Raw genomic sequence first — 26,258 nt, 5'->3', positions numbered from 1 at the left:
GGTGGCTTAGTCATGCTGGCCACATGACCCGGAAGCTGTCTGCAGACAAACGCCGGCTCACTCAGCCTATAGAGCGAGATGAGCGCGCAACCCCAGAGTCGGTCACGACTGGACCTGATGGTCAGGGGTCCCTTTACCTTTATCTTTATTAAAATGAGAGCCGTCATTGCTCTTCAAAATATGGCAGCCCTGGGATACAAACACACACACACACACACACACACACACACACTGGGATTCTCTCTCTCTCTCTCTCTCTCTCTCACACACACACACACACACACACACACACACACACACACTTCTAGCCCTATGGCCCAATTGCACCAACAATGGGGCTCCTCTCTATGTTCTTGGGGCTTCATAGCCTCCATGACAGCCATGGGGCTGTCTCAAGTTGTCATTGGCCCCACTCCAGCTTTATCCACTGGAAAATCTCCCTGAATATCCAGGAATTCATGAGGTTCCATTACTCTGCAGGCATGGACCATAAACAAGTTCACAACTCTAGTAAGGGGTAAACAGTCACTATATGCCCAAAGCTCTCCAGGAAGTCGTCTGTCCATAATCACAGGGTCACACACCTCCATCTCTGGTTCATCCCTTTTGAGGCTTGGACCAGGCCCAAATTGACAATACATTAAAGAGTGTCTCATTCCCTACAGGGCGGATAGATCACTGGGATAATAAGGTTGTGTGTTTGGAGGTGCCTCATGCCCCCCAAATCCACTCTACTCAGAAGAGAGCATTCAGCAGAGCAGTCCCTGCATGACAGAACATCTTCTCTGTGGAAGTGCGGCTTGGATACCGACATTGTATGGATTTTGGCCTGTCATGAAAACATTCTTATTTCGCCAAGCATTTCCACGGCATTAATTTTATCTAGTCACTTTGATTACTCTGCCGTTTAATTTACGGTGCAAGCTATTCTGTGTTTTATTTTGCGGTAAATCAGTTAGATCTATGATTATGGGTGATTCACAAATATTTTAAATAAATAAACACATTACAGTTAATGAGTGGGATCTGTGCAAGAGCACAACAGTCCCCCCCCCCCCAATCTTATTTTGTGCACCAGACAGGCACATTTCTCCATGTCCTACAGGCTGTTAGGAAATTCACCGTTGGTTTCCCTTTTAGGGCATCATCTTTTCCCTCTTTTAAAAATGTGTTTTAATACTTCATGGGAAGTATTTATTGCATTGTATTGCACTCTTCAAGAGCCCCGAGCACTAATTGTACTTCATCGTGTTCTGCGAAAGGCCCCCCCCAGGTCATCATTGTCAGCAAGTCTCATTCATCATCTGTGCCATAAACAGTACTATTGGGTGAAATGGATGATGCTCAGCTCTCTTTGTCACTGATGAACTTTCCACATGTTTCCAGTGCACATGCCCCACTGAGCAGCCTCTTCATCAGCGGAAACAGGAGCTGTGCCAAAAAACAAATCCATTCAATTTTGCTGTTATTGGGGGCCAGGTGTCCTTTTCTGGATGTCCTTATAAGTATTCCAGGAAAACATTTCTGGGTGGAATTCAACGTTACCTGCAGTGCAAGCATTTCAGCCTCCCAGACGGAATGATCTCAGCACTCCCCTCCCTGCACTGTTCCTGGGGTTCTCCAACCCACCCGACACTAAGAAGGGGAAGGGGTAGTAAAAGCCCCATTGCACAAGCAGACATCTTTACACATGCCTTCTGCTGATGGGGCTCAAAGTGAATCCTTCTCTCTATTTCTTATTTTTTCTTTCACCCATGGCTTACACAATATAGGTAGCTGTTTCCTCAAAGCATGGTGTTTTCAGACTTCGGGGAAATATTCAGAGGTACACAAACAAAGGGGGCAGGTCCAGTAGCGACTGGTCGGGTGGCAAGGATGGGGTTGCATTGCTGATCTGGCTTTGCAAGACTGATGTCAGGGACTGGACTGAGGGGGACAAGACTGAGGAGGAATGGTGGAGACTGCCCCCCAAAACTTCCAGAGAAGAAGAAGGCAGTATTGAATTACAGCAGTGGTTTGAGGAAGCTCACAGCTTAGAGACAGGTGAACAGATGAGTTGGGAGGAGAAAAGGGGGAAACAAAGGCAGAGCAGCCAGCTGATACATTATCACTGGAGAGCATTTCTGACCCCCCTTCTCCCAGAACCTAGCGTGCATTGAAAGTGGAAGAGCAAAGGCCACAGAGACAATTGACCCTGATTGCCACCATAAAGGGAAGTGCTGTTGCTAGGAAGGAAGGGGGGAGGAGCTCAGTTGGAGCAATGCCATTAAGAGGCAGAGTACATGATCCTCTTGCTGTGAATTACTGAATAAAGACTCGATAAGAACTTCCTCGTCTACTTTCTTGGATGTCTGCTGTGAGAGGGGAGAGGGTCGGAATTCACTGAAGCCTGACAACTATGCATTGCAGCTGATTGACAAGAGGGAGGGTACAAGGAGAAGGGGACAACAGAGGACAAGATGGCTGTACAGTGTTCTTGAAGCTACGAACATGAGTTTGACCAAGCTGTGGGAGGCAGTGGGAGACCGGAATGCTTGGCATGCTCTGGTCCATGGGGTCATGAAGAGTCAGACACGACTAAACGACAACAACCAAGAGGGAGAGGGACAAAATACATGTTTAACCTCATACCAATGGGAATCCCAAGTCATTACTGGTGATCCTTTATACAGATCCTGCTATATTGCTTCCTGACCTATTTGTGTAAGGTTATCAAAACCTGCTCTCCATCTTTGACTGTGAATCGTCCACTCAGACATTGGCAAGGACCCTGCAGAGAATGCATAATAAGACACAGATACAAGATAGGCTAGCATTGGAACTAGGTTTCTGGAGACAGTGGCTCTCCAGATATCGGTGGGCTCCAATTCCCATCAGTCCCAGCCAACATGGCCAACAGTCAGGAATGATGATGATATGATGATGATTTATTGAATTTAAATTTCCAATACCCAGAGGTGTCAGGGTGGTTCACAGAACAAAATCAAAATATGAAACGAAAATACATAATCAAAATAAAAACAACAACAATCCAATAGCCACATTTTAAAAGGGCATAGGATGTCGATCAAAGGCCTGGTTGAAAAGGAACATTTTTGCCTGGCTCCTAAAGGTGTATAATGAAGGCGCCAGGCGAACCTCCCTGGGGAGAGCATTGCATAGATGGGGAGCTACTACAGACAAGGCTCGTTCTCATGTTGCCACCCTCCGGACCTCTCGAGGAGGAGGCACACGAAGGAGGGCCTGAAAAGATGATCTCAGGGACTGGGTAGGTTCATATGGGAAGAGGCGGTCCTTGAGGAATTGCAGTCCTGAGCCGTTTAAAGCTTTGTTGGTCAAAGCCAGCACTTTGAATTGGGCCTGGAAACTAATTGGTAGCCAGTGCAGTCAGACCAGGATCGGCGTAAGATGCTCAAACTGTCTTGCTCCACTGGAAGCTGCAGTCTAACAACTGGAGAGCTACATTGTCTTCACTCTAGCTGGGTAACACAAGGACATACATTTTAAACTGAAGGAGATAGGGATGAGGAGCACAGTTACCCAGGTCGAAGGGCAGGCTCTGCAGCAGGTGTCTGCAGGTGAATAGTTCTCTTCCGGTGATGACATTGCCCCAAGAAGGAGAAAGCTGCCATTGATACCACTGCTCCCTCATACTCCTTGCCATGTTCCACTTGCATTCCATGAGCAAGAGACGATGCAAGGTTTCTGCTGCAGCAGCAGGCAAGGCTGCCAGATGTGGGAGAAGAATGGAGCTCTCTAGCTAGGGATGGCCAAATCTGTCATTTTCAGTTCCCCCCAGTTTCTCCTTCTTCCAGTCATTCACATCAGCCAGTGATTTTTTAAATAATAATAAAAAATCACCAGCATTTCCATGCACATTTTTGCTTGTTATTTTCATGGACTCTTGCACTTTTAAAACACACACTTTATCCCCGTATATGCATTCATGTACATATTATTTGGCTTACGTGGCATTGCAAATTTCAAATAAGTGTGAATTTTAAAGGATGGCTGCCTTGTGGCTCACGTATTGTTTCAGAAAGCGCAAATTAGGGAGCTTCGCCTTGAGATGCGAAGCAAATTGAACCCAAAGTCACAAGGAGTGCATGGAAGCTTGGGTAAATGTGTTGCCTTGTTTAGAGTTGTGCCGTACGGCCCAGATAATAAAGGGGGAGGCCGAAGCATCAACATGACCCTCTCCACTTTCTAGCAAAACACTTGGAGCAATCTTTGCAGAAAGGTTAAATAACATCAGACAAATACTCTGTAATTTGGACTCAGCTGGTAACTTTGTCTGCTTCAGCTTACACTGCCTGGGCTGATAGCGTCCATATAATTTCTTCTGACAAAAAATTGCTACCCTTTGAGTTGATCCTTGTAACTGAAATCCATTTCCCCCACCTCAGCCCTTAACCACCACAACAACAAACCAGGCACAATACACCACTTTCCCAGGTGGGTAAGTTGTAATTTTAGTGCTGAGAGTGCACTGAGAGTATCTTCTCGGGATAGCATACTTTTGTCTAAGTTGTATGAGCAGGGTACTCATAGGTTTCCCTCTTCCTGCAGAGCCACTTTTCAAAAAACTGGAAGTTGGAGTTCAGAAAAGTAATGTTCCATTTTGGGACCTTGTTGACACGTTGTGGTTGCAGGTGTGCAGTTCTTAAGTCTCCCTTAAATACAAAGCAGCGCTGCAACTGTAGAATGGTAACCAATCACCTGCCACCACGCTGATAAGGGTGATGTTATTCCCGATTCCTCTTATATAAAAATGCAGATCATGCAGATGACAAAAACATAGGGTTTCTGGTCAGATGCTTTCAAGATGATCTTAACTCATAGGCTTTCGGTTGTCATTTTGTTTTTAAATTTGTGTGCATTTAAAAGCACCACCGTAGGCAAATGTTGGTTGCTACTGAAGGGGGAAGGAATGGGTTCTGTGCAGTCAGTCTGAAACTGGACCCCAAATCCTCATTTTTCCTTCTCCAAGGGAGCATTTCTAAAATGCATTAACTCTTGAGTCAATGTATAAACAGAAACCCAGCTGTATAAACAAGTGCTCAAAGCCCTCTCCTTTATCAGTCCGTGACGGCAATGGATGACCTTGCTAGTTCCGTGGAGCAGGGATGGCACGTCTGGGTCTTATCTTACATCCTGACCACAAAAAGATGCACAGATCCTGTCAGGTCTGACAAGAGACGTGGGAACGGTGCCAGGAGTGTTCTTAGAGTTGGTGACCTCCTGTCCCAAGATAAGAGTGTAGGAACAGGAACAACCTTTTATGGTCAAGAGTACTGGAACAGGAATACCTGTTTATGGCCATGGATGTCAGCTTGCGTGTATGAGCTGACGTGGTTGGATTCCTGGGGAAGGGGGGAGAGGGTGCCTGGAGGATATATATACTGCATGAAATTTCTCATTTCTTTGGACTTGCTGTGAACTGACCACGCAAGTGCCTTCTGCTATCCGGACAGCAGAATAAACTCTTTCTCTGAATCAACCTCGGTGTCATTTGACTCCTTCCTCCCTGTTCTGGGAGCAACACTCACCCTACCATCGGTAAAGTCTAATAAGGCTACACTACTGCTCTCAGGAGAGATGCTTGGGGTTCTTCTTGGGTGTTTTCTGGCTGTTCTCTCATTTTGAATTTATTTTAATGCCTTCCATCCATGAGCATTTTATTTGTCACCAGGTGTCATGAGGGTATCAGCTGTAATAAATGGCAGTCCATAGAATTCTCATGTAGAGGTCTATAATCCCAAATGGTGCTACCTAATCAAGGAAAGAAAGCACTTTCTATGCAATGGTGTCACACATTCATGTAAAATGTCTGAATAGAACATCACGGCTCCATCACACTTAATGAACACCCACTGGTTGATTTGACTGTGCTGATCTTTAATCTTACACCTGAAAATTCATTCCTCCCTTGCTCTTTTTATCTGCACTGTCATGTGATACGAGATCACATTTATTCCATTTATTTATAAATATATTTACTTATTTATAGTCTCCAGCAGGCCATGGGAAATGTGCAAACAACGACTGAATTTTGTACATTCTTTGGCCATCATGCATAATCCCCAATAGGCATCACAGAATGTGCATATCTCGGCTGAATTCCGTACGTTTAATTTTGATGGGAGAAAGTGGAGTGGTAAACAGCAAGAGGTGCAAAAGATTATTCTAATAAGCTGTGCCGAGCTAAATCCCTGCAAGTTTCTAACTGAACAGTTCAGTAGCCAAGGCTAGCCAAGTTTGCAAACTGTGGCTTTTGAGCAAACAGCAAACAAGAACAGAATCTTTAATAGTTAAACAGATACAATTTCCTCCAAAGAACAATTTAAAACGTACAGGGATTTAGCTTGGTGCTGCTTATTAAAATCATATTTTGCAGCAGTGTGTTCTGTTCTGTTCTGTTCTCTTTACACTTGCCAACTATTTATAGGACCATATTCCTGACCACACTCTTCAGGCAGACGCAAACCTTTGCGTATCCTCTCTAAATAAACAGGCAGGTTAGAGCCGAGTGAGTTGTGGAGCTGCATTTTGTCGGATGCTTCTGAGATGTGTTTTCTCTAAATGACCGTTAGTCCCTTGAGCATTGCAGCGCGAGGCAAGTCTTTTCCTCTTTGCTTGCATTTCTGGCTAAAGCATCCCTTTATCATTCCTTCCTGATATAGAATGCTTTCTTTCAGTTGTAAATATTGCATGAAGGCATGAAATATGAGGAGAGAGGCAAAGAGAAACCAAAGCCACCTCTGCAAACGCAAACCCGAAATGGAGTCTGCTTGTCTGACTTCCTTTATTATGGTCAGTGGAACACGGCCATCCTACACAGGTATCGATTATTTCTGCTCTTGAAGCTGGAGATATCATAGCTGCTGGAAATGTATGTGCTGTATAGAAGATCTCGGTTAATTCCAGGGTTTATAAGGTGCTCTATGTCATCATCATCACCACCTGTCAGTTCCCCCCTGTTAAGTGCTGCAATCCCATCTAATGGTAGGGCCAGTCCTGCCTCTGGCTTTACCTTTGCTTGTCGACCCTTGTCGACCTGAACTGGAGCCTGTTCTTTAGCCTGTGTCAGGGACTGGCTGGACATGAAGGAGTGGTGGGAGGTCCTAGCCAGAGAACCCCCTGTGGAAGCGTCAGAAGAGGAAGGCTCAGACTCAGGAGAGTGGTGATGGGTGACTTAAGATAGGGCAGGAGATGAAGGAGTTGTCAGGATGGTTGGATGCTGAGCCACAACAGACTTGAGTGAGCAAGAGGTGCAATCTACACACATGTAAAGAATGCTGTGAGAATGTTTTTTATTAAAAAACGTTTTGAAAAATACATTGCATTTGGCATAGCTCACCATCGCCATCTGGTGTCACATTAGTATATTTACAACAGATTTAAACGTTTTATTTGGAGCTGTATAGCTAGTCCAGAGAGGAAAAAGAAGCAGCTGAGGAGGAGGTAGTGTCAGAGACTGGGCAGAGGAGGAATGGTGGAGACCTCCTCTCCATCCTGATCCTTCCAGGGAGGAGGAAGAGGAAGACAATGTGTTGGAATTTCAAGCCCTTCTCACGAGAAGCTGGAGGCAGTCCAGGCACCCGGCTTGAATTCCTGCTGACCTCCCTGGCTGCATTCCCCAGCAGAAGCAGGCAAGGTCTCGACCGGCGATTCTTCTCAAACGTGAGAAGAACACACCCCTCTTTCCTGCCTCCCCCAGGCAGGGGAAAGAGATAGACAGAAACATATTTACATGCTTTTATTTCTGTCTTTGCAGCATTACAGAAAACGTGACTGCTCTCTCCATACTCCAGCAGTGTTGTTACAAAACACTCCCTGTACATCCTGTACAGCTCATATTACACTGTGAGGTAATTCCGGTGCTGTGCACTGTGAAATGACTGCCCCTCTGTTCCCACAGCAGTCCCAACATTCCCATCATGTTTACACTTCAAGCTAGGACTTTGCAGCTGCATTGCTTCATTATTGTAACACAATGTAGATTTACAACAGGGGTTTGGGGGAGGTCACAGCTCAGAGGCAGAGGAGGGGGAAAGTTGGGAAATCATGGGAGAGCCAGAGCAGCTGGCTGACATGTTGTTGCTAGAAAGCATTCCAGACCTACCATCTCCCAGAACCTGGCGAGCCTTAAAAGTAGGAGAGAAAAGACCTCAAAGACAGAGGGCAGGTAGTAGCACCTGTAGAAGTAATGGATGAGCAAGTGGGGAGATGGAGGGTGGAAATTCACTCGGGACAAAGCCATTATCCAAGAGTCTGGGTTCTATAGCCTCTCTCTGTAAAGTTTGAAATAGAAAAGGAGTGTATGAAACTTTTCCTTGTCTTTATACTTTCCTGGGCAATGAGCCAGGATCCGCTGACAACACCCTAACAGCAGAGAGCAATAGCCATTCCAATTACATACCTTCCAACCTTTCTTGAGAAAGGAAATGTGGTTGAATGAATCCGTCCCAAAGTCACCTCTAAAGTTGATTATTTAATGGGTACAGGGTTGCAAATGTATATTTATTGGCCTCAGCTTGATGGGTTACAAACTGGTAAACCAATCTAAAACTTTCCCCCAATAGTAAAAGTTAATATATCCCCCAAATAAAACTATTCATCATCTGTTATGGAGATCCATCTTGACAGTGCTGAGATGCTGTCTGACTGTTAACTGCTTTTGTGTGGTTTTTTTTAATAATATTTTTTATTGATTTACAACACAAACATACAATTTTATCTTTAACAAACAAATTCTCTCTTTTTGGACTTCCCTCAGCTTCTCTGTCAATCATCCATCTTTACGTCTTAGTTACGCATTCCTTCTCATTAAAGCATATCCTCTTTGTGACATCACACATGACATCAGAATGGCCAGTCATCACACATGACTATCTCCATGCCAACAGCAATGGCCAGTAGACTTCTGCAGCCAAGTAACCATCAGCCTGACTACCCAGTAGCTTCCATCTCAACTATTAGATTTTTATTTATTTTTTGCTCTCATAATCAAAGCCTGAGGAAGAGCTGTGCACAATCTGAAAACCTAAACACTCTTGGCCCAGTATACCTGAAGGAGCGTCTCCACCTCCATCACTCAGCCCAGATGCTGAGGTCCCGCTCCAAGGGCCTTCTGGCGGTTCCCTCCCTACCAGAAGTGAAGTTACAGGGAACCAGGCAGAGGGCCTTCTTGGTAGTGGCACCCACCCTGTGGAATGCCCTCCCATCAGATGTCAAAGAGATAAACTACTATTTGACTTTTAGAAGACATCTGAAGGTAGCCCTCTATAGGGAAGCCTTTTAATGTGTAATGTTTTATTATGTTTTTATATATGTTAGAGGCCACCCAGAGTGGCTGGAGCAACCCAGTCAAATGGGCAGGGTACAAATAATACAATTTATTGTTGTTGTTGTTGTTGTTGTTATTTGTTATACTCTTGCTTAGCTAGGGCAGAAATGCATTGGCAGTGCACAAGTGATGCAGCAGCCTGCCATTGGGACATATCCGACTGCCTTTGAACTTTCCCAGGGCAATTGATTGGACCCAAATGATGGTTCTGTAGACTGCATTTCCATTTTTGACAGATCTGCTGAACCTGCCACAGTTGCATCAAGAATGGTGGTTAAAGAGATCAGCTATCCCTGAGTACTTGACAACAATGGCTTCCTGCTTCAAAGTGCCTAATATGAGGAATACATTGAATGGGTTTATACTGGGACAGCATGCTAAGCGTGTCAGGAAAATGCTGGCAAAATGAGCAATTCCTTACCCATTCGGCTTATGAACCTGAACTAGTCTCAGTTTAGATTGTGAACATGATGAGCTAGGAAAACACACTAATAATAATAATAATAATAATAATAATAATAATAATAATAATAATAATAATTTTATTATTTATACCCAGCCCATCTGGCTGGGCTTCCCCAGCCACTCTGGGCGGCTTCCAAAAAAATATTAAAATACTATAATACATCAAACATTGAAAGCTTCCCTAAACGGCTGCCTTCAGATGTCTTCTAAAAGTCTAGTAGTTGTTGTTCTCTTTGACTTCTGGTGGGAGGGCATTCCACAGGGTGGGTGCCACTACCGAGAAGGCCCTCTGCCTGGTTCCCTGTAACTTGGCTTCGCGCAGCAAGGGAACTGCCAGAAGGCCCTCAGTGCTGGACCTCAGTGTCCGGGCAGAACAATGGGGGTGGAGACGCTCCTTCAGGTATACTGAACCGAGGCCGTTTAGGGCTTTAAAGGTCAGCACCAACACTTTGAATTGTGTTCGGAAACGTACTGGGAGCCAATGTAGCTCTTTCAAGACCGGTGTTATATGGTCTCAGCGGCTGCACCCAGTCACCAGTCTGGCTGCCACATTCTGGATTAGTTGTATTAAGCCCATTAAGAAGAAAGAAAACCACAGCGGCAACTGGGGGACCACCAGTGGCTACTTGAGAATGTTTAGGGGGATTTTAACCACTCCCCAAAAAACTTCCTGATTAAAATAACACAAAATGCTGGAGTCTCAGGGATTTCTTTGAAGTTTCTGCCACCTACGAAAGTGGCAAACTACTTTTGAGTTTAAATTGAAAATTGAACATGAAAACTGCCTCGCCTGTGACTGCAGCAGGAGCTTCTAAGGATCACCTTCCAGCTATATGCCTGGTTTCCCCGCATGAAGAATACAGCTTCATTAGATTGCAACTACAGAGAAGAATTGCAGCAGTTGAATTTTAACTGAGAGGTTGTTTCCGTCGTCCTGCCACTTGGTTTCTTAAAGATACAAAAATGTAATGATGCCTGCTCCCTTGGAATTTAAGCCTCTTTCCCGTTTATCTGAAACGGGTGCCTTGCCCTTTCTCATGGAAACTGGTGAAATGGAAAGTGCTTAACGTTTGCCGGATCGTGCCCCTGGTTCACAAAACAAACAAACAAATTAGCAGGGCCATCCAATACAATAGGACTATTCAGAAGTAAAGCATTAAATGGTACATACTGTTTTACATACGTTTTTATTGTACTGTGAAATTACTTTGAGATGCTTCATAGGAAGCGATTTGTAAATCAAATGAAGAATAGCAATGAATAATAATATAAGCTGATGATGATGATAATAATTAATAACAACTAGGGCTGCCATACATCTGGATTTTCGTGGACATTACTGGGATTTCAAAGGCAGAATTGACGTTTGGGGGGACTTTTTGGCGTGTTTTTTTGGGGGGGACCCTCAACAACTTTGGGGTTTGTCTAAAGAAAGTTCAACAACTTTGGGGGGTGTACTGGTTTTAACTTTTAGAAATATGACAATCCTCTAATAACTGGACATCCTTTCAAATAAGTATGCACAGGATTGGAGCCTAAATCAGAATACAGTGGTACCTCAGGTTACATACGCTTCAGGTTACATACGCTTCAGGTTACAGACTCCGCTAACCCACAAATAGTGCTTCAGGTTAAGAACTTTGCTTCAGGATGAGAACAGAAATCATGCTCCGGCGGCGCGGCAGCAGCAGGAGGCCCCATTAGCTAAAGTGGTGCTTCAGGTTAAGAACATTTTCAGGTTAAGAACGGACCTCCAGAATGAATTAAGTACTTAACCCGAGGTACCACTCTAGTTGTTGTCAGTTCAAGAGAGCTGAAGAACCACTGGGGCAGAATTACAGAAACCAGCAAGGGGATTGTATTAAGCAAATGTATTTGTAAAACTGGGTTCTTTTAAGCCAGCCCGTGTGCCAGACATGTGCAACCTGAATTAAATATATAGTGACTGCTTTTCTCAGAATCGATAATTGCAAGTGAGATGGCATGCTACTATGTTTTATTTCACAGACATACACCCCCACCCCACGTACAAAAAAAAATGGTTCTTAACAGCTTTCCTGAAGGCTATGCTTCAGCCACCTGCTGTTAAAGTTGTTGCCTTTATCTTAGGAAATTTCTTCTTGCGCAACATTAAAACAGACAAGCAGGCAGTAGGCTCACTTGGGGCTAGAATTTGTAGATATTTGAAAGGCAGATTTCCTGATGAAGGCTATAACTTTCTGCAAACATCCTTACAGCAAATGGAAATGTGGGGGAATCTTGCAGCCTATCTCTTTGGAAAGGGTCTCTTCCCTACCCACCAGCTTCTTGTCTGAAATCAGAACCGTCTGCTTTGGAGGCAAACCCAGTTGATATTGTTCTTTTGATAGACTAGTGCCTTGGCTGGTGGCCACGTGACTAGGATAAGAAGGGAGAAAGAGGGAGAAAGAAGGGAAGGAAGAGAAGTTGTCGAGGTGCTGGGAAAACAGTTATCTCTGTCATTTGCATTTAAATATGATCCGTCGGAATCCATCTCACCTGCATCAAACAATCTTCGATGAAGGCAGAGTGTGTGTTTATCCAATCCCAACTTTTCTGGGTTGGCGTGCAGACACCACAGATGGCAGTAGGCAATGGAGAGGCAAAAGGCAATACAGAATTACCGTATTTTTCGCTCTATAAGATGCACCAGACTGCAAGACGCATCTAGTTTTTGGAGGAGGAACACAAGAAAAAAAATATTCTGAATCTCAGAAGCCAGAACAGCAAGAGGGATTGCTGCGCAGTGAAAGCAGCAATCCCTCTTGCTGTTCTGGCTTCTGGGATAGCTGCGCAGCCTGCATTCGCTCCATAAGACACATACACATTTCCCCTTACTTTTTAGGAGGGGAAAAGTGAGTCTTATAGAGCAAAAAATACAGTAATACCTGCATCTGTCTTTGCCACACATAGTCTATCCTGCATCCTCTAAATTAGCTTCTGCCCTCAGGTGCAGTGGCAGATTTTGTCTAAATCCTCACCGTACATTTCAAGCAGTATCATATTCCTTGAACAGTCAGGGTTCCCCCCCCCACCCAAAGAATCCTGGGAACTGTAGTTTGCTAAAGCTTCTGGTGGTTGTTCAGAGATATCTATTCCCTCTTGAAACTAAGAACAAGACCCAGATAGCCCTACTATTCTAATGCCCCCCTTTTTTTGTTGCAAGAAAACATTTTGGTTTAGTGAGGTGAGAGGGCATTTCTACCCATCTAATCTTTTTCAGATGCTCTTGTTGGTAAAAACCCCTCAAGGGTTTGCAATGAATTTCGCAGGAAACTTTCAACAAATCTATTTAAAAACATTTCTATACTACTCAATATTTAAAAGTCTCTAAGTGGTACACTGAAATACAGCATAAAAACAATGTTTTTGTGGCAAGGGGGCGAGGCTTTACATATTGGAAGCGAGATGCTAGACTGGCTGGACCTGGGGTGCTGTAGCAAGGTTCTTTTTTAATGTTCTTAAGACGGGCTCTGAAATAGAGTAAAAATTATGTGACTGCTAGGAATCACAAATGAAGAGGGCGCTGCTTTTAGGCCAGTGTGGTGTAGTGGTTAAGAGTGGTGGACTCGTAATCTGGTGAACCGGGTTCGCGTCTCCACTCCTCCACATGCAGCTGCTGGGTGACCTTGGGCTAGTCACACTTCTTTGAAGTCTCTCAGCCCCACTCACTTCACAGAGTGTTTGCTGTGGGGGAGGAAGGGAAAGGAGAATGTTAGCCACTTTGAGACTCCTTAGGGTAGTGATAAAACAGGATATCAAATCCAAACTACTACTACTACTACTCTACTTCTTCTTCTTCTTCTTCTTCTTCTTCTTCTTCTTCTTCTTCTTCTTCTTCTTCTTCTTCTTCCTCTTCCCATGGGAATGTGATTGGCTACTGTGAGAACAGGTTGCTGGAATAGATGGAGACCCTCCAAGTGTCCCTGTTTTCCACGGACAGCCCCAGATTTACAGAAGCCACCCCAGTTTCTGAGTTGATCCCAGAATGTCCCACTTTTCCTTAGGACATCCCTATTTTCATTGGAGAAATGTTGGAGGACATGCATTCGCCTAACCCAGCAGGCTGTTCTTTGGTTCTTATATCTGTGGCCAAGGGAGCAGGTGGCGCTGTGGTTTAAACCAATGAGCTCTTGGGCTTGCAGATTGGAACGTCAGCAGTTCAAATCCCCATGACGGGGTGAGCTCCCATTGCTCTGTCCCAGCTCCTGCCAACCTAGCAGTTCAAAAGCACACCAGTGCAAGTAGATAAATAGGTACCATTCTGGTGGGAAGGTAAACGGCGTTTCCGTGCACTCTGGCACTCGTCACAGTGTTCCGTTGCACCAGAAGTGGTTTAGTCCTGCTGGCCACATGACCCGGAAAGCTGTCTGTGGACAAATGCCTGCTGCCTCGGCCTGAAAAGCAAGATGAGGGCTGCAACCCCAAAGTCACCATTGACTGGACTTAACCATTCAGGGGTCCTTTACCTTTTTTACCTTTTATATCTGAGCATAACCCCTCCTGACCTCTGCATAAATGCATTATGAACAAACAATGTGGAGACTTAAACCCAGTTATGAAGGGTCAAAATAGTGAACTTCCAATGTGTTACCTCCAATATTTGGACTGATTGGGTAGCTCATTTGCTTGCTGCTCCCGTGCCTTCCTTCCAAGGCAATCCTGCATGGCCAAAATACATTTTTACACTGAATACAAAATGTGAGTTTACATTCTTTCTCTTCTCTTTGTGCTGGGACATGTGCCAGCGCTAGCAAACCCCCAGGTTATCCATGCCTGTTTACCTTTGCCACGAGTTCAAATATTGCTCTGCTAACGACCCTCAATTTTGTGTTTCACAAGACCTCCTCAGTTGCCATTGAAATGACTTACACAGGCAGAAAGAGAATGGCATCTATTACCATGCTACAGACGTTGCAAAAACTGGACTATTTTTGGAGTAGAAGGCTTAAGGGGAAACAAAAACATGCAGTTACAAGTCCAAATTGATTTTTTAAATAAATATATATATATAATGCATCCCAAGTATGGTTCCTAAGAAGAATGTGAATTGAGGCTGACAGATTGTAGACCAGCATGCAGTTTGATTTAATTTCAAGTGGCCAAGATGATCTGAAGCATCCCTTGTTTACAAAACAAAAGAGAAAAACAGGGGAAGATGCTTGCAGATTGCCCTTGACGTCAAGCCACTGGGTGTGCTTGGGTTATTGTCAATACCACATCCACACAGACTCAGGGGATACCTTCTCTGAGGAAGAGGCATATGACCCACAGAGAACCCCAGTATAACTGAGAACCTAGAAGCCCCAGAAAGTGGCCTGAAGTGCTTTGGTTCATGGATGCTTCCCTGAACCCAGAAAAGTACATCCTGAGTCCTAACTTGATCTCCAGTTTTCCCCCTTTGCCACCTGGGTCTCATGTGGGGAGATGATAGCAACACTTCTCAGATGGCCAGAGTTAGGGCAGATCTACACTCATGGTTTTTAACGTTAAGGAAGGGTTTTCATAACGTATTTGGACATGTCGTCCAACTTTTAATGTTATTAGAATGTGACACCAGAGGGTGACGCAGAGCAACCAGCAACTGGCAGTAGGAAAACAGCGCTGGGAAGAGGTGAGGCCAGTGGAGTTTTAACTGCGGTACGGCTGGGCTGGACCTTTTTGCCAGATCTCCCAACCCACTCACTCTCTTTTTATGCTGTGCTGTGATATGACATTGCTATGGACAACTGTTGGCCATAACAACAACAACAACAATTTATCATTTATACCCCGCCCATCCGGCTGAGTGTTAAAAACAATTGAGTGTTAAAAACAATACAGCATTAAATATTAAAAACTTCCCTTACCAGGGCTGCCTTCAGATGTCTTTTTAAAAAAACCTGGCCATATTGTTGGGGCCAGGTAGGAATATTTTTTTCCTCTTGGCAAATTGGCACCAGCCATTTGGTCTTCACCTGCCTGGTAGCAATTGCCACAACTTTGTGAGAAGCACTGGGTAAGCCATTGTTTGGATGGAGAGGAGGTTGTAGCTCTCGCCTGCTCCTCCTCAATAAGGTATCCTGTTAAAGGGACCCAGGGGTGTAGATTCTGTCCAATTCCCAGATGTGGGCTAGGGCCATGTCACAACTCCAATGGGCCCCCCCCTCTTTGATGTAAGTCATAGGGCTCCCCCTATTGGTGGTTCACCCTGAGGTGGACTCCCTGCAGACGGGCTGGAGTTGTGATACAGCCTGGCTTCACCCAATGCCTAAGCCAAACTGCTCACATCTGTAACTAATAAAGTTGTGGCCTGTTTGAACCCATAAACCCATGTCCGTGTAATTATTGTCCATGAGGGAACTGTGGGTAACGCGGCCTTGGCACGCAAGTGGCAGGGCTGCACATGTATTGGTGACTTTGCCACTCTATAAGGCCTGGCAGTGACTGCAAAGTCTGGATCAATCCCAGGGTACATAATGTTGTACAGAATACTGAATTTCTTTCTTTCTGTCTTTTTATATAAGATTTTATTAAGACTTTTCATAATACATTACCAAAAAAACCAACCCAAACTAATCTAAACAAAAATAAAAACAGAAGAGAAAACAGAGGATACAAAGTCCTTTCTCTCGGGTAAATCATAACTTGGAATCCCACTTGGAAAGAGATAAATTCTCCCAGCTCTCACCTGGGAGCTTCCCTTTCTCCTCCCAGCCTCCCACCCTGGGAGATCTTCCCTTCCCTGCCTCTCACACAGTGTCCTTCATCAATCATCCATCACCTTCATCCAAATGCAGTCCAACAGAAAAAAAAAGAAAAGAAAAACAGGAAAACAAAGGAAGGAATGAAATGAAGAGAGAGAGAGAAAGAGAGAGAGAGAGAGAGAGAGAGAGAGAGAGAGAGAGAGAGAAGGTACTCCCCCTCCTCTATCTGCCAGTTATATAGGTAAAGGGACCCCTGACCATTAGGTCCAGTCACGGACGACTCTGGGGTTGCGGCGCTCATCTCGCTTTATTGGCCAAGGGAACTGGCGTAGAGCTTCCAGGTCATGGGGCCAGCATGACTAAGCCGCTTCTGGCGAACCAGAGCAGTGCACGGAAATGCTGTTTACCTTCCCGCCAGAGAAGTGTAAAGTTGTTTATTATTTTAGTTGGCTGGTTGGCATTTTACATAGTTCTTCGGAGAGACCCTGAAATAGGCATGATATCTATCTTTCGGTTGGTGTGACGCAAGCCAGCTCTTCAGAAAATGCCAATAGACTTGTGCACTTTAAATAATCTCCATATATATATATATATATATATATAGCCACTTTTCAATACAGTGATTCTTAAGGTAGAAAACAACAAATAAAAAAAGGTACAGAGAAAAACACTTAGATGTGCTTTCGAAATGCTAGGTTGGCAGGAGCAGGGACCGAGCAACGGGAGCTCACCCCGTCGCGGGGATTCGAACCGCTGACCTTCTGATCGGCAAGCCCTAGGTTCTGTGGTTTAACCCACAGTGCCACCTGTGTCCTATCATATATAATATAATGCATGTGTGTGTGTGTGTATGTATAATGCAGTTATTTCCAATATTTAGCATATACTCCTTGCCATCATTAATATCTCACTGAATAGTATTTCCTCAAAGAACCAATTTTTCTTGAAGTAGGGTGCCAGTCCATAGAATGGTCCAAAGGGCCTACAGAATATGTTTTACTAGCCAGTCCAATATTTTTCCTACATTGCTTACTTTTCTAGTTACACTTTACTGAGGGCTCTCGAGCAATTGCTGACCCAGCCATTTCTTCAGCCCCTGCCTAGCAAATGCGAGAGGTCTGTTAACTTTATTTGAAAAAAATTAAGAAAGGGGGCTCAGCAGTTAGTTCTGGAAGTAAAACATTCCTGCGGCTTCCAAGAGTTTCCTGCCTGTTGAGAATTTTTTTTATTGTGCTGTTTGTGATGATGCAGAGGAAATGTGCAACCACATAGTGTCTGGAAATTAAAAATAGCCCCATAAATGGATAATACAAAGCTACCCATCTTGTATCAAATAAATCCACTTTGAAAGCTGCAGCAAGAATGTTACAGTAAAATTTAGAGACAAAAGACTTCATTCGAGGTGAAAGTCATGATTTAGTCGGAACGCCAAGTGCCAGTTTGCAAGGAATTACAGTGCGTGAGAAAAAACTAATTTAATACCTAAGGTTCCTAGGTATGCCTTGAAACACATCAGAAAGTTCCGTGTGACTGAGGAATACCTGAGAAGACCTGAACTGCCATAAATTCCTTCAGAATTCTGAACATTTTCCAAGCAAACCTGAGAAAATATCATCAATTGCCCATTATTTATGGCAATTAGGAAGAAATCTGGTCTTTGGCCGAGGAGGGCTTTATCAAACAGCTTGAAATTTTGGAGAAGGCTAATGGGGCTCTTTGTCTTAAACATCTCTTGTTTTGGAACACATGGAGGTGGCATTAAATGTTACTTTCGTTGTATGAAGTCTGCTTTTCCATGAATATGAACATGTAAGCCTAAAGGAGCTGTCACAAAATCCTGGAAATCTGAAGGACCACTACAGGCTTTTAGTCAATGGCCAAATTTATGAAGCTATTGGAACTGCAAATTTCTGTGTTGATACAGTTGATGTGGGGTGGGTGGGTGGGGGTTACCGTAGTGGTGAGAACAAGAGCACAATGCGTCTCAGACATTTGGAACAATGTTTATCGGAGCTGATCACATGGATAGGGGCTGTCTGTGAAGATCACAAGTAGCTCCCATATGGCTAGGGCCATGTCGAAAAGATACTTGAGTGGTGAACACATAGATGCATTACATCCATACAAGAATTTATAGTTCTTGATTGCTGCATAGCTATAGCCCTGGATTAAGGACCTGTGACAATTTTTTCCATTTTCCAGCAAATACCAGGAATTTGTAATATCTTCATTGCCCCATTTTTTTATTGGAAAATACATATGGGAAGCTTTTGCTGTAACTTTTTAAAATAATAATACAGTCATACCTTGGATCCTGAATGCCCTGAAACTCGGATGTTTTGGCTCCCGAATGCCACAAACCCGGAAGTGAGTGTTCCAGTTTGTGAATGTTGTTTTGGAACCCAAATGTCTGATGGGGCTTCTGCAGCTTCTGATTGGCTGCAGGAGCTTCCTGCAACAAATCAGAAGCCACAATTTGGTTCTTGAACATTTTGGAAGTCGAATGGACTTTGGGAATGGATTCCGTTCGACTTCCAAGGTACGACTGTAATAATAATAATAATAATAATAATAATAATAATAATAATAATAATAATAATAATTCTATTATTTACACCCCGTCCATCTGGTTGGGTTTTCCCAAAGACTCTGGGAGGCTTTGTTGTTGTTGTTAAGTCGTTTAGTCGTGTCCAACTCTTTGAGACCCCATGCACCAGAGCACGCCAGGCACTCCTGTCTTCCACCGCCTCCCTCAGTTTGGTCAAACTCATGCTGGTAGCTTCGAGAACACTATCCAACCATCTTGTCCTCTGTCGTCCCCTTCTCCTTGTGCCCTCCATCTTTCCCAACATCAGGGTCTTTTCCAGGGAGTCTTCTCTTCTCATGAGGTGGCCAAAGTATTGGAGTCTCAGCTTCAGGATCTGTCCTTCCAGTGAGCACTCAGGGCTGATTTCCTTCAGAATGGAGAGGTTTGATCTTCTTGCAGTCCATGGGACTCTCAAGAGTCCATGGGCGGCTTACAGCATATCTAAAAACGTACAAAAACCATCAAGTCTTATAATCCCGATACAGGACTGCCTTCAGATGTCTTATAAAAGTTATATAATTCTTTATCTCCTTGACAGCTGAAGGGAGGGCGTTCCACCGGGAGGGTGCCACTACCGAGAATATTATACATTTGCCATCATTTTAAATAATTTGTGCGGTAGAACATGCTATTTTTCTATTGAAATTAATCTTGCCCTGTTCCTTGATGCAGAGTTCAAATTTAATGGCTCCATCATTTAATGTTCACTTTTTAAAAATGGTGTCATGTACATTTTGCTCTGATTCTTTACTGTGAATGGGTTTCTTTCCTCCCTATAAAGTTGTCACTCTTTTTACAAATGACTGTCAGATGCGTAGAGCTGAAGTCATTATGCAAATTTATTTAGACCCGTGTGCCACTGTATGGCTTAGTCTCTAGGTGGCACAGGACTTAGCTGTCTCTGGGTGAAGTCAGGAGCTTTCTATTGCTGGTGTTTGCTTGTTTCAGAACGACTAAGTGTCATATTCAGCTTTTTACTCATAATAGACCCATTTAAATTAATGGACCTAAGTTAGTCATGGTCATTAATGCCAGATGGTCTACTCTTAAGTAGCACTTAGCTGAATACAACCCAATAAAGTTCTCACCCAGCTTCTTGGCTGGTGTTCTTCAATACTTTCCATGGTAAGTTCTGTTGAAGTGAATGGCAGAAAGCTGACATTAAATCTTCACATTTCCTTTTCAGCTGCTTTGTTGTTCAAGCTGTTTGCCTGTTCTGTAGCCTGTTCCCATCACAGAAGCCTCGCAACTACTCAACATTTCTAGCCCACTAATCTTTCTCCCTTGTGTGGGGTTGTCATACAAACTTTTAATCCTTTCTGGATCCCCCAGAATAGCTCTAGAAATAGGTGCCTGTTTTATACAGAAGTTCTGCCAGTGGATGACACCTTCACAAAAATATGAATATGTCTAATGAATACAGGATGGAAGGGGTGTTGCTGAGAATATTTCTGACTTGCAAAGCAGTGTGCTCAAAGGAGAACAGAAAGAAAATGTACAAAATACCTTTTGTCCATAGGATTTTCCTGCACATTTCTTTTGCCCTCATCTTATCCCCTTGATTTTAGAGAGATGCTATATGTCCACAAACCAGAATCCACTTAAGCTCTCTGATTTGCATTGCAGTCAAATTAATCCCATTGAGATTTGCAACTACAAATGGGACTAAGATGTATTATTAAGTGCAAGTAGGCCTAGCTGAATGAACCACGGATTGCCTGGCACTCCATCTGGGATTTAGGGATTAACTTGACTAGCCAGTCCCTGATTGACCCTAGCTCATTAGTGTAAAGTTGTTTATTATTTTAGTTGGCTGGTTGGCATTTTACATAGTTCTTCGGAGAGACCCTGAAATAGGTATGATATCTATCTTTCGGTTGGTGTGACGCAAGCCAGCTCTTCAGAAAATGCCAATAGACTTGTGCACTTTAAATAATCTCCATATATATATATAGCCACTTTTCAATACAGTGATTCTTAAGGTAGAAAACAACAAAACAACAAATAAAACAAACTGAGCCCATCCATTAAATGTGTGTGCATGATAAAACCAAAAGGAACATATCCAAATAGATCAGTTGTCATTTTAAAAGGCCAAGATATTGAATCTGCTCAATCCCAGAACTTGGGGATTGGTGCCAAGAACACCTGCTCTGCAACAATATCCAACTTCAAAGATCAGGAATGGGGAACCTCAGGTCAAAAAGTCATCTCTCCAATTCTGGCCCTCCAATGCTCTCTGCCTGGCCTTGGGATTTCCCCCAGACCATCTCCCACCCCTGCCATCCCCCTCTCCCCAGACTGTTCCTGTGCCAACCATGCTGTGCACCCTTCCTGAGCATTTTTGCATAGGTGGACAGTGCCCTTGAACACTTGATTGCCGTGGATGGAGGCTGTGTGCGCAGAAACTAGCCTAGGTAAAGGTTGCATTGGTTGTTCTGCCCTCTTTGGCCTCCATACCGCCCAACAATTCTCTGAAGAAACTATGGTCATCCTAAATAATAATAATAATAATAATAATAATAATAATAATAATAATAATTATACCCCCACCCATCTCCCTGTGTTCCTTCAGCCACTTTGGATGCTTCCAACATACAGTTGTACCTTGGTTCTTGAATGCCTTGGTACATGTACGTTTTGGATCTCGAACCCAAAAACCCGGAAGTGAGTGTTCTGGTTTTCAAATGTTCTTTGGAAGTTGAATGTCCAACATGGCTCCCATGACTTCCGATTGAGTGCAGGAAGCTCCTGCAGCCAGTCAGAAGCAATGCCTTGGTTTTCAAACGGTTCTGGGAGTCAAATGGAATCCCAGAACGGATTAAGTTCAACAACCAAGTTACCACTGTATATAAAAACATAATGATAAAACATTGAGCTTTAAAACATCTTCCCCATACAGGGCTGCCTTCTTCTAAAGGTTGTATAGTTACTTATCTCCTTGGCTCAGGGGTCGCGTAACTCCATACCTGTAATGGTTCTAGGGGTTGCTCGTGCGTAAACCGGCGCCACACCTGGCTGGGTTGCCTGAGTGAACCTTTTCCGTCCGGACAGCCACTCGCCCGTGGCTGTCTCAATCGCTGGCAGAATCCGTCAGTGGGCGTTTCTGGAACTTCTTCCAGCAAAGAAGCTCTTTGACGCCTAGTCTCCGCCTACTCTCCCTGCGCGGAAGCCTACTGCGCAAGGAGGGTGTGGGCAGCGGAGGACCCTTACTCTCCCCGCTAGTCCCCGGCGAGGAGTCATGGGACTGCCTCGCCGATTCCCCCATCTGCCCCCCTTCTCCACTGGTGCTACGCTGATTCCCTTCCCCAGAAGATGGGCTGCCTCTCCCCATCCCGGGACACTCTCTGGAATCCCTCTGGAGCCTGCTCTCTCCCTCTGGCCCTGATGGCAGTTCCCTGACAATACCCTCCAACATTTCTCCAATGAAAATAGGGATGTCCTAAGGAAAAGAGGGTCATTCCGGGATCAAATCAGAAACTGGGATGGCTTCTGTAAATCTGAGGCTGTCCCTGGGAAATAGGGACACTAGAAAATGGGTGCCTAGAAGGCTACCCAGACAGGAACCTAACCCTGTGACTGAAAAAGCTTCCCCATCCCTGTTGTAGGTGATGGAACCACCGAAAGGTTATCTGCAGTGGATCTTAAAGAGAGACATATGGGAAGAGACACTCTCTCACGTTTCCAGTCCCCAGATCATAGAGAACTGAAATGTAAGCACCAGCATCCAAACATATAAGTGAGTTATATGGGTTTATTTGTTTCCCAAAGGCAATGCAAAGCTTCCTTTATGCTCCCTTATGGCAAGATTCTGTGATGGGTAGATCTCAGAGACTATTTCTAATTCAGTTCAGGAAAGGCAAAAATAGTCAGAGAGCGTACATTTTTCGATTTCATTTTGCTTTGGACTCTCTGTATAATGCTTCTGCCATGCCTCAGAGCATGCACTCCATAACTTTGAATTCCTTGCAGTTAGATGCTGCCAACTTTATTATAAAGCCTGGCCATCTGTAAGGAGATTAGTTTCTGTGGCAAATTACACTTTACCCCCACCTTCCCTAACACTGACTGGGGGAAAAAGGAGGCCCTGGGAGCACAGAACGTTTCTGCTTTGCATGCAGAGTTATTTATTACTTACAAATTCATTATTTGAATGAGAAGCATTCTGGTATCCAAAGCGTCCCCTGTTCACTTGATATTGTGCTATGACCTTTCCCCCTTTAATACTCAGCCAGTTTTCAAGTTCCTCTTTGCAAGCTCCCTTCTTTAAAACGCCCACTGCAAAGTAGTCAAATGTTAAAATGAAAATATGTGCCACAATGCAAAAGAATGCTTCTTTCCACCAGTCTTCAAAAGTTTTGTAAATCCAAGTTGTTGTTGTTGTTGTTTGCATGTGAGGTTGTTGCTGTTTGCATGTGTGTGTTGGAACACCCCTTCCCTTTTTCTTTCTTTTTTGTCTGAATTAATCTGACTTGTCTTTTTACAGAGCATGCCTAAGGCCACACAAAGTCTTGGTGTCAGCCAGAATTAGACCTTAGAAATGTGGGGCATTCATTCTCTTACACCAAGCTGCCTCTCGTGCTGCTTTTCTGACTCCATGTATGCCGTGGGCCAGATTACAAATTGATCTTTAAAACCAATAAAAAGCATAGTGACACTGGGAACCAAAATACCTTTCTTGTACCACTAGTGGTCAAATCCGTCACTTTCTTTTTCAGGCTTAAGGAATTGTACACGCACAGACACACATTTCACCCTGTACTTGCAAGCAGCATTTTTAAAGTTTTAGAAAATTCATAGCTGTCACTACACAGCGGCTGGGACAACCCAGCCAGATAGGCAGGGTATGGGGTTGCCATATGTCCTCTTTTTCCAGGACACGTCCTCTTTTCCATGGGTCATAGTGATCCATTGTTTAAAAGTTGAAGTCTTTTTCGCTCTTCAAAATATGGAAATCCTAAATATACTAATAGTAATCATCATCATCATCATCAGAGTAATCATCATGAAGAAAGAAAACATCAATTTTTATTTTCCATACATTCCGCATACAAGGAGTGCAACAGCAATAACAGTACTAACAACACACTAGCGGTGTATGCAGGGCTTTTTTTCAGCCGGAACCAGAGCTTTTTTTCTGGGGGTACGCAGGGGTATGCATACCCCGAAACATTTTGTGAATCTTTGTGCTTTTGTCCATGTACTGTATTTATTTCCCCCCAATTTGAACTATAAAATGGTGATTTTCTTGAGTCAAAATGAGAATACCCCTAAACATTTTTTAGGGGGGAGCACTGGCCGGAACTCTCCGGAACTCAGTTCCGACACTTCCCAGTTGGGTTCCATTGTTATTCTAAGACAACAAGGGAGGCGTTCATGGTGAGTTCTGGCACTTCTTTTCCTAGAAAAATAGCACTGGGTGTAGGGGTAAAATAAAAAAAAGCCTTTTCCTCACCCAAGGCTTTACATACACAGAAGCAAGGGAGGTTAGTAAAGGTAAAGGGACCCCTGACCACCGTGGCCGAATCTGGGGTTGTGGCACTCATCTCGCATTTCTGGCCAAGGGAGCCGGCGTACAGTTCCGGGTCATGTGGCCAGCATGACTAAGCCGCTTCTGGAGAACCAGAGCAGCACACAGAAATGCCATTTTCTTTCCCGCTGGAGCAGTACCTATTTATCTACTTGCACTTTGTGCTTTCGAACTGCTACGTTGGCAGGAGCAGGGACCAAGCAATGGGAGCTCACCCCGACGTGGTGATTTGAACCACCAACCTTTGAACTGCTATGTTGGCAGGAGCAGGGACTGAGCAAAGGGAGCTCACCCCATCGCGGGGATTTGAACTGCCGACCTTTTGATCAGCAAGCCCTAGGCTCTGTGGTTTAATGGTTTAATGTACATGAGGTTTAATGTACATGAGGGCAAATGGGGCACTGCCCCACCAACTTGTCTTATCCTCAACCAGATCCTACCTGCCTATTGTCTTCCTTGCAATCTGCTTCCGTGTGGCCCTTCCATGCCCAGGCTACACACTCCCAACCTCCCTAATCTGCATAGGAATAAAGGGCACAATACATCTTAAATGGAGTCAAATTAGGCCACAACTTTATTGACTACAGATGTAAGAGGTTTGGCATAAGTGTCGGGCAACCGTGAACTTCTGGTCAACCCAGCAGAGGAGGATTCTTACTACTTCAAATAGGGGGACCCCTGCACCTGAGGAAAGCCTACCTGCTCCATCAGACCCCCCCCCCAAGGTGAGCCCTGCACCCAAGCCTACCTGCCATTGGCCAATATCTCACAGACGCTCCAAGTGTCCCTATTTTCCAGGGACAGTTCCAGATTTACAGAAGCTGTCCTGGTTTCTGATGTCACCCTGGAATGTCCCACTTTTCCTTAGGATGTCCCTATTTTCATTGGATCAGTGTTGGGAGGTATGGCGTTATCTGACCCCAAAGTTGTCTGGCGGCAATCCTGCATATAGAAGGGGGTTTTTAAATATGTGTGTGTGTGTGTGTGTGTGTGTATATATATATATATATATATATATATATATATATATATATATATCTGCCCAGAGTGGCTAGCGCAACCTAACAAGATGTGTAGGGTAGAAATAGTAAAATTACCATTATGGAATGTGGTGTCCCTATTTTCATCGAAGAAATGTTGGAGGGTATGCTGTTTTGAAGCTTTCTTGAAGTGGGCAGCCTGTTGGGGAAACATATGGCCATCGGAAGCTACTGTTGTGATGTTGCATTAACAAATATGCACACTTCAGGATTTTGATAGCAGAGAGACTGGAGGAACAATCACATCAGGAGGACTCTGAATTATCATAATTAAGGAACAATGACGCTTTTCACTAAGGCTGTGCATGCACATTGTGGATAAACAGGCATCGGTCAATTTTCAATACCTGTGTCCTCTTATCCTTTGGGATCTGAATCCCTCCTTAGCCATTACCAGCAGCTGCCAGCCACTAGTTCCTTTGGGGGCTCCCTTACCATCTCACCACAGCATGCAATTACTCTTTACATACGCAACTGCATATACAATAACACCTGTTTTGAAATAGCTGTGCTGTGGGTGAAGCCCAGGAGAGCCAGAGAGCGCCAGGAGGCAGCAGCAGCAGCTGGGACCAGGAGGAAGCTG

The 26,258-nt window shown here is 44.2% G+C and overlaps 1 long non-coding RNA gene across 1 annotated transcript in view; it reads right to left on the bottom strand.

The window, feature by feature from the left end:
- Positions 1–1,167: 1,167 nt before the first annotated feature.
- LOC310848476 overlaps positions 1,168–26,258 on the bottom strand; it is a 45,118-nt gene continuing 20,027 nt past the window's right edge. Inside the window, exon 2 of the long non-coding RNA XR_014566438.1 lies at positions 1,168–1,431. This is a non-coding gene — a long non-coding RNA (uncharacterized lncRNA). The remainder of the gene's footprint in view (positions 1,432–26,258) is intronic.

The sequence above is a fragment of the Podarcis gaigeae genome, assembly GCF_964106915.1.
Source record: "Podarcis gaigeae genome assembly, chromosome: 7".
Lineage (NCBI taxonomy): Eukaryota > Metazoa > Chordata > Lepidosauria > Squamata > Lacertidae > Podarcis > Podarcis gaigeae.
This window is presented reverse-complemented; position numbering and strand designations above follow the sequence as displayed.